The sequence below is a fragment of the Solanum tuberosum genome, unplaced genomic scaffold (assembly GCF_000226075.1).
Source record: "Solanum tuberosum cultivar DM 1-3 516 R44 unplaced genomic scaffold, SolTub_3.0 scf00081, whole genome shotgun sequence".
Taxonomy (NCBI): Eukaryota; Viridiplantae; Streptophyta; class Magnoliopsida; order Solanales; family Solanaceae; genus Solanum; species Solanum tuberosum.
In genome coordinates this window covers 1672376-1682365 of record NW_006239008.1, presented here as the reverse complement: position 1 = coordinate 1682365, position 9990 = coordinate 1672376, and positions in this window count along the sequence as shown.

Genomic DNA, 9990 nt, shown 5'->3' with positions numbered 1-9990 from the left:
AGGTGGTTGTTTTTTTGGTATTGATAAGATGTTAATAGTTGGGTTGGCAAACAAACTTAAGAAGTTTAAGATGGTTGTTTTTGTGAAGTTATGAACTTATGTTGATGTAAGTCTTTTGGTACATGAACTTATGATGCATTTGTTTTATATGAAGAAATGTTTTATTTTATCAATTTCTATTTGATTTCAGTAACATGTTTACCAATTCAATAACTGAAACAACTTAACCATAAACATACCAAATATCATTCAAGAAAACCAAATTTTTCATCACAAAAGACTTCAACTAGAAAAATACAACAACTACTATGGCAATTGATCATGACAAGTCTTTAATTCTTCAACTTGCATTAACCAATTGATCCATATAGCAAAACACATTAACAGAAACATTATTAAAGTCCTAATGAAGTTAGAGTAGTTGGTCCCTTTCTTCTTCACTTCCATCGACTTCTCTGTTGCAGTTTTTATCAACTCTTCACAATCATGGAAATAAAAATCTTCTTCCTTGTCCATCTTTTTCTTCACGCTTAGGGAAGATTTGCCTTCAAGGTCCATCACAATTGAATTTTTCATCATCTCGACAATTTCACTATCATTGCAATGAGCCATTTCTTTCATCTTCTTCATTATTTTTACCTTCAACATTAATTGTTTGTCCATTTCCTTAATTTTCTTCACCAATTTCGGAATAATGAACTTAGATCTTTCATCAATCAAACCATCCCTCCATCGAAAGAAATTACACTTTCTTGCACCATAATATGGGCAAGACCAAAATCTTCTTCCGGGGTTGTTGTCGGACCAAGAAGTCTTCAAAGGGAGCAACAGACCATGACTGCATCGCACCTCAGAAATCAACATCGGATCTTCATTGTCTGTACAAATCTTGTTCAAATCCAATTTTACCTCTTTCATAACTAACCCTAATTTTTATACAGAAAAATCGGACAACAAATTAGAATCCCTAAACACGAATATAAACAAAAAATATTTAATAAAATAATGATCAAAGCTTACCTCTTCAAAGATGAGCTTTCAAAGTGGGCAATGTGTCTTTAATGGAGATTTTTGATGAAGAACAACGGCTACATTGAAATATTTAATGAAAAAAAAAATTCATAAGTTAATTGCTACGTGGCGAATAAATATAGGTTACAGTAATTTTAAGACCATCCTCACACGCCTCTAGTACGTTCGTCTACTTGCTAGTCTGACTAAGCAAATAATACCCATAAAAATATACTAAAAATAAGTCTGGGGTCATAGGACCCCCGCAAAGTTCATATGTGTAACAGCAATTTTTCCCATAGTTTGGGTCTGTTTTTGAACCCTTTTCCCAAAAAATAAAATAAAGGATGAAATAGAGTTTTGGAAAATGTATTTCTTAATTTTGGAAGGGAAGTCAGTTTCCTTAAATTTGAGGAAAATGAGTTGATTTGGAAAATATTTTCCAACCATTTAAGACAACCAAACATGGAAAAATTGGAAAATGTTTTCCTGCATACCAAACACATCCTAAGTTGTGAACTTTAGAGAACTTGATTTTTGTAGGATCTTAGAACTTTAGGTAGTGAACTTTAGAAATCTTGAATTATTATAGGATTTTAGAACTTTAAGTTGTGAACTTTAGAAATCTTGAATTATTGTAGGATTTTAGAACTTTAAGTTGTGAACTTTAGAAATCTTGAATTATTGTAGGATTTTAGAACTTTAAGTTGTGAACTTTAGAAATCTTGAATTATTGTAGGATTTTAGAACTTTAAGTTGTGAACTTTAGAAATCTTGAATTATTGTAGGATTTTAGAACTTTAAGTTGTGAACTTTAGAAATCTTGAATTATTGTAGGATTTTAGAACTTTAAGTTGTGAACTTTAGAAATCTTGAATTATTGTAGGATTTTAGAACTTTAAGTTGTGAACTTTAGAAATCTTGAATTATTGTAGGATTTTAGAACTTTAAGTTGTGAACTTTAGAAATCTTGAATTATTGTAGGATTTTAGAACTTTAAGTTGTGAACTTTAGAAATCTTGAATTATTGTAGGATTTTAGAACTTTAAGTTGTGAACTTTAGAAATCTTGAATTATTGTAGGATTTTAGAACTTTAAGTTGTGAACTTTAGAAATCTTGAATTATTGTAGGATTTTAGAACTTTAAGTTGTGAACTTTAGAGAACTTGAATTATTGTAGGATTTTAGAACTTTAGGTTGTGAACTTTAGAAATCCTGAATTATTGTAGGATTTGAGAACTTTAGAAATCTTGATTTGTGAATTTTATGAACTAATTATTAGGTTGTGAACTTTAGAAATCTTGATAAAATATAGTCTTTATGAACTATTTAACTAAGCTTGAACTTCATTAAAACTTTGAACTTAATTTGAAGTTTGAATTATTTGAAAACCTTGGTATATTTAATTTGAATTTAATTTATTATAACCTGAACTTTATTAGTAATATGAAATTAATATCGTGTTGACCTTAATTGGAACTTAATTAAAACTTGAACTTAAGTTGAACTTAAGTTGAACTTAATTAGAACTTTGAATTTAATTTTAACTTTGAAGTACTTAAATGTTATTGAGCTTAATATATTTAAACTTAATTAGAACTTTGAACTTTATTTATAATAACTTAAACTTAATTAGGAATATAATTAATTATTTGAAATCTTAAACTTAATCAGTGTTTATGAATTAATTAAGCTTGAACTTTGTAGATCTTGAAATGTAATATTTATGAACTAATTTTGAATTTTGAAAGACTTTATAAGTCTTTAAATTGTGATTTATGTATTTTTGAAGGTTTAATTAAGTTTGCTAGTTTATATTTTGTGCAGCATATTAATTATGTGTTTTGCTTGAGTGGGTTGAATTGATTTGATATTGAATTTAATTTAATTTGTAGGTGGGCAATAGATTTTACTGTCAAAAAAATTATAGAAAAAGCGACATACAGGGTCCTTTAGCCCGTCACTTTTCTGTGTTTTTCAAAATATAATTTCCAGAAAAGAGACAAACGATGTCGCTTTTTGGATTTATTTTTTTTTAAAAAGGCGACGGACGGCATCTCTTTGTCTGTCACTTTTCAAGATGTAAAAAAATTATAAATTGAAACTAAACGACGGACTGTGTCGCTTTTTGAAAACAAAAAAAAAATAAAAATTACAAAAAAAAGCGACAGACAATACAGTACTATGGAACTTGAGATTACAAAGTATAAATATATAATTGTTTGCAACAAAATTTAAACAATATGGAAAATAAATCAACTGCAAGCAAAATCTGAAGAAGCAAGAATATTTTATTGATAAATCAATATGGATACAATTTTGTTTCTCAACGTATTTTTCAAACTAGGATGATTTGAATTTGATCCCTTTATGAATATTTCATGAAATTTCAAAATATTAGAGATGCCTCTTTAAGCAATATAATACTATACTTTATATAGGCATAAACTAGGATTTAGAGTTAGAGCCTCCAAGAATTCCAACTGGAATCGAATACATATTGTAGAGTCCCAACTAGAATTGAACACATCTTACAGAGTTACACAAATTTTGAAAATCTACAATAATATTAGTGAAAGAGTATAAATGAGATGTCATAAAACAACAAGGTAAGGTATTCTTGAATGTTCCCCGTAAAGTCTCATTGATTTATGTCTTCTTCCATTCTGCGACGGTTGGAAAGAATGGTTGAGCTTTGGCCTTATCTGTACCAGTCGTAGCCAGATGTCTGATACCAACCTCGGATGTCATATATATGGACATGCAAAATCACACTGGTCCTGAATATATGACCTAATTCAGGTCATCTATGAATTCGACTATTTTAAGAAAGGTATCAAATGTTAACTTCTTTTCGGTCACATTCGTCATGTCCTATCTTTCACATGTCTTCTTTTGATAATCATCCCATGTGCCACACCTAGTTTTTATCCTATACAAATAATCCTTCCAATTTTCATACACTAGTGGAATCAGGACCATGAAGTGGAAGCATTATATGAGAATGTATGTGAAAGGACCTCTAACAATATTGAAGTGATGTGTGCTTCCTTCAACTAAATGTTACGAACATATAAATGTCAGTGTTTAGTTGGATCAAGTCAGACAATGATTATCGAGGTAATGATGATTTCACTTTTTCCAAGCTCATATATACTCTCTTCCCTTCTTTTCATTTTGGAAACTCTCAAACTTCTTCTTCTCCAACTTTCCTTCTTTTTTTTCCGTTCTCACAATCCCTTCTACAACCCTAATTTATGCTTCTCATCACACCATCAAACTTCCCTTATTTTTGGTAAAAAATTGTAGACTATTCATGTTGCCTCGGTTGTTGTGCCTTCTTCATCACTACCCGTGATGGATATTTTTAAGAAACTAATCCTCTTATATATCAAGAGAAAGAGATGAAAGAAAGGGAACACCTCCCAACAATGGAGATGGAGATTATCCCCAAGTCGTAGAATTCTATCGCTCATGACACAACATTGATCCCAAATAAAAAATCTCGTAAGCCAATAGATAGAATATACTTATATAGGAAGTATAGTATATCTTATAAGGATTATATTAGATTTGGAGTGTATTGGACCTCACTCCAATCAAGTTTTGATAATATACCGTAAAATCTCACTAAATTAACAATCTCTCTAAGATAATATTTTTCTCTGGTCCCAATTTGTACTAATGGAAAAAATCACTTATTTAGATAAGATATTAAGATAATATATTTTCAGAAGACACCTATATAAATATGTGGTCCCATTATATTATAAATTAATAATTCTTTAAGAGTACAAATATAACTAAGACCATTTCGTGAAATATAATTCTATTGTATTTTGTTTTTTGTTAAAATTTAAATCTAGTTGAAGTTCATCTCTAACTTTTCTTATTGCATCCAAAAGTTTTGATGTTATCTTTTCGAATTGCACCATATAATTGTGAATAGTTCTAGATGCGATAAGTATTTCCTTACAGTAACTAGTTTCAAAGGTATTGTCTCATCTTCAACTTCATCATCAACATTAAATTTATTTTACCATGAATCATTTAACAAAAAATTATATATATTACAATGAATCATACACATGATTGTACTTTATGTATAATAAATTTATTTTTATGTGAATTTAATATATATATATATATATATATATATTATTTTTTAATTACAATTGGACTGTCACGACCCAAGGCTACCCCCTAGACGTGACACGGCATACTCGACTCTGAAAAGTCTCATACAAGCCTCATAGCATTCATGAACATAAGAGCATAGTAAAATAGTGCGTAATTAAAACTTTTATTTTACAATCGAAGTCATTTTTCATAAAAGCAAGCGGAAGACTTTCTATACTATGTCTCAAACCATCTAATACTATGAATACAACTTTGGGACATAGCCCATACAAAGACTCTAAACATACAATAAACGACATAAAGGGAACATAGTGGGTTTTGTCCTCGAAACTATGAGGACTCACCAAGTCTTCATCTCCAAGCTCCTTAGAAATCTATCCTTCAAGTATAGAACATCAAATCTCCACAACCCTACACTATGGTAAAAATGAAGAAATATGGGTTAAAACAATTAAGTACTAAGTATGGAAGCCATGCAAAAATCATGCTTAAAACGGACATTTTCTTTGAAAATCATGCTTTATGCCAATTTGTGAAAACCTTCATGAACATGAGTACAAGAGGCATAATAAACAAACATAACCAACATCCAAGTCATTTCATCACATTAGAACATAATCCACATATAAACCCATTTCATCACATTAGAACATAATCAACCATATAACCCATTACCTTCACATTAAGCCTTCACCTCAAGTAGCCCTCAAGCTATACTTTGTGCAATGTATGGATAGCGTCCCATACCACCATCCACACTAAGTACCAAATAAAGGTCACCAAAAGTGAACTTACCATTCATCCTTTACATCCTTAAACAATACTCATACATAAGAGACATAAACATTTCATAAATCATAACCTCACATTAGGTCCATCATCTAGGGCAACCCTAAGTCATACTTGTGCAATGTATGAGTAGCATCCCATACTACTACTCACACTAAGTACTCCTTTGAAGTCACCATAAACAAGGCACATTCATATTCAACAAGTCATAACAAGGAAGTAACTCATAATACAATCCAAGTAAAGCATGCATCATAACATATAAGTATTTAAGTCAACCATTTTTCATTAGCTTCATTAGGAACACCTTAATTCATTAGACATTAAGCCAACATTCTGATAAACATCATTATAAGAGCACATTCATTTCATTTAACATTACATCATAAGGAACACACCATGTCTACTCTCAAAAGCCTACTTGTGCAATGCATGGATGGCATCCCATACTACCACCCACACTAAGTAATGCATTCTTGAGTAGCCATAGTTCATTAAAATTCTTTGTGGGAGTAAGCCTTAGCTAACATAGACCATGTGAGCAATTCATGAAATTTCGGTGTCACCTTCACCGGATAAGGGATTCCTACTTGCCTAAGGTAGGACCATTGTTTTAGCTTAAGTGGATCCACTAGCTAGACCTATGTGGGCACATAGTTATGGGATAGGGAGATTGCTACTAGATACCCCACCTCAACTCATGGATGAGCATCCATCTCAAGAGATTGCTACTAGATACCCCGCCTTAACTCATGGATGAGCACCCATCTCAAGCCATATTCACTCAGTGCTTAGCATTATTCCCCACGAAGTACTTAACATTCATTACATTAGTTCATTATTATGGGATAAGAGATTGTTACTAGATACCCCGCCTCAACTCATGGATGAGTATCCATCTCAAACCCAACATTCATTCATTCGAAAGCTTATAGATTCAAAGATGAGAATAGCCTTTCATCTAAGAATCTCCATATTGTGAGAAAGTAAGGGTAAATTTTTGAAAGTAAGGGTAAATTTTTGAAAAATTACCCACCTTGTCAGCACTGTGGAAAAAATGGGTATCCTCCATATAAATATTGGAAAAGACCAAATGCACAGTGCAAGATCTACAAATAACTTGGTCATGAAATTGTGATTTGCAAAAGCAAATTTCAAAAAGATGAAACAGTTCCCCAAGTCACTAAAGAAGAGGAAGAGGAAGAGGAAGAGGACGAAGAAGAGGACGACAAAGAGGATGAAGGAGGAAGAAGAAGAAGAAGAAGAAGAAGTTCATTCCTATGGAAAATAAGAAAGTCAGAATTGGGAATGGTGATTGTATTCCTACAAAAGGAAAAGGGTTTGTTTCAATTAAAATAAATTTAGGTACAAAAATAATTTCAGATGTTCTTTATATGTCTGATATTGATAAAAGTTTGTTTAGTGTTGGTCAGTTAATAGAAAAAGGATTAAAATTATTATTTGGAGACAAATATTGTTGAATCTTTGATTCTACTAAGCAAAAGATTTTACAAGTTGAAATGAGAGGTAACAAGAAGAAACCACATGACATGTGAAAGAAATCTTTTTAAAGAGTTTATTCCTATGGCAAATAAGAAAGTCAAAATTGGGAATGGCGATAGTATTCTTACAAAAGGAAAAGGGTATGTTTCAATTAAAACAAATTCAGGTACAAAAATAATTTCAGATGTTCTTTATGTGCCTGATATTGATAAAAGTTTGTTTAGTGTTGGTTAGTTAATAGAAAAAGGATTTAAATTATTATTTGGAGACAAATATTGTTGAATCTTTGATTCTACTAAGCAAGAGATTTTACAAGTTGAAATGAGAGGTAAGAGCTTCTCATTTAATCAAATAGAAGATGCACACAAGTCTTGCAAGACAAAGGATGAATTGGCAGATTTGTTCACAAGGTCAATTTTAGATGAGACTACAATCTACAATTTCTAATCCAAGGAGGAGTGTTGAGAATATGTCTCAGGATATTGCATAAATAAAATATTTATCTATTTTTAGGGTTTTTAAATTATGTTATTAGAGTCCTATTTGACTTATATTTAGGTGTTAGTTTCTTTTTATTTGTTATTTGAATTAAACTGATAAATTAATAACGTATTTTTTCTATTTTTAGTTAGGAATTATATCTATAAATGCAAGTCTCGGGATTATTAATAAAATAATTTCCTTTGATAATACTGCACTATTTTTTCTCTCAAAGTCTTTCTCTGTTATTTTCTTAATTTCTTTATTTAAAAAACCAACAAAAACAATGGGAATTGAAGTGGAAGCACAAGAAAGAAAATCAATTGGTGTCCATGAATTAAATTAAATTATGTTGTTAGTAAGAAGTGAAAACAAAAGAAAGAATAAAAAGTTTGAAAATTCAAAAAATAAAAAGGAATAGAAAATTGCTCCTTACTAGCGATGTGCAAAGAAAAGAGCAAGTGTAAAAAGATAAAGGGAGATAGAGGGGGGAGCATAAGAAAAGTTGAAAATTTGGAGACATAAGAAAAAGATCTTAATTGTGTGAAGTTGAATATCTTAAAGTGCTTAGAAAAATAGTCACTATTTTACCAAATATTTCCAACTTGTCCCTTAACCGACATTGCAACTTGAACATATGTGACGAATACTTTTGTTAATAGAGCGTGACACAAAGAGTAAGCTTATGATATATCTTACATGTATCATGAGAATTTCTTTATGAGAGTGAGTGAAATTGTTTTTCTTATATGCCCCCGAAGTTGTGATATGTTGTGAATTAGTGAGGAAAAGTGAGGGCACATGAATGGTGAAAGTTTGGTGAACTATTTCATTTCTCTATATAATGATGTGAATTTTTTTTCCCAATGTATTATGTTGGTGAGTTGGTTCTAGAGGCTATATCGTCTTGTTAGAATTGCCTTTGTATTGTGTTGCTAAAAGCACTTACTAGTTGAGACTTTCTTGAGGTTTAAAATGTTTTGGTGATCCAGAAAAAGGTAGACTTGTCTGATTGGTAGTTGTTTAAATAAAATATTTTTAGTGTTTAGTAGTTGTTCATGATCGAACAAATATTAAAATGTGGGGTGGTGAGATTGGACATATTTACATATTTTTTAATCATGATTTGTCCATGTTTATATATAAAGAAACATTATCACTCACGGTAGTGTTTTGGAGCTAATACAATGTTGTAGCGACCTGAAAATCAAGCTCGCTAAAGTTTGTTCTAGTAGAGAAAAAGTTTCACAGGCCTTGCGGAACCAAATCCAAAGCGAGGCTCCAGCCTTCGCAGAGTGTGGCTAAAAAGACAAGGCCCAAAATCCTGTTTTGCCACCCTTTTTTAATTATTTCCCCCTCCTATTAATCTATTCTTAGTCGTTTTTTAGTTTGGGGGGGGGGGGGGGGGACACATTGGAGCAAAGTAGAGATGGCTTATCTTCTTCTTCTTGGATTACTTCTTTCTCTTAATTCTTGCTTGAAACACATATCTTTGCAAGTGTAATCATATATATAATAAGCGGTTTAACACCCTTATCTATCTATATATAAAAGGAGAAGTAAAAAGTGCCACATGTCAGGACACTACAAAATTACTCCATTTTTTTGTATTAAAAAATTAAAATTTTAAATTTTAAAATACTTTAAATATGCATTAGTTGGTAATTTTAAAAAATAACTTATTCTACACGTGAATAATGTTAAAAAAAAATTACTTATTATTTTTTGTAATTAGAATTAGAATTAGAATATGTAGTTTTATCCCATGTATTTGTGACTATAATTGTGAATAACTAACTAAATATTATCATGTTTCTTTATATATTTCCTAAAAATAATTTTTAAATCACAATTAAAATGTAAATTTGCAGCTTTTAAATACTTTCGAAATATGCAGTTTTAAATACTTTTGAAATAATTTTTAATAAAAAAAACAATGAAACTTCACAATTAAAAGAAACCGAATTTGTCACACGTTGGCTTCTTTTTCAAAAATTATAAGCAACAAATAAATAAAATTTTAAGAGCCTTTAAATTTTAAATCACAAAAAAACTGTCAATAATTTT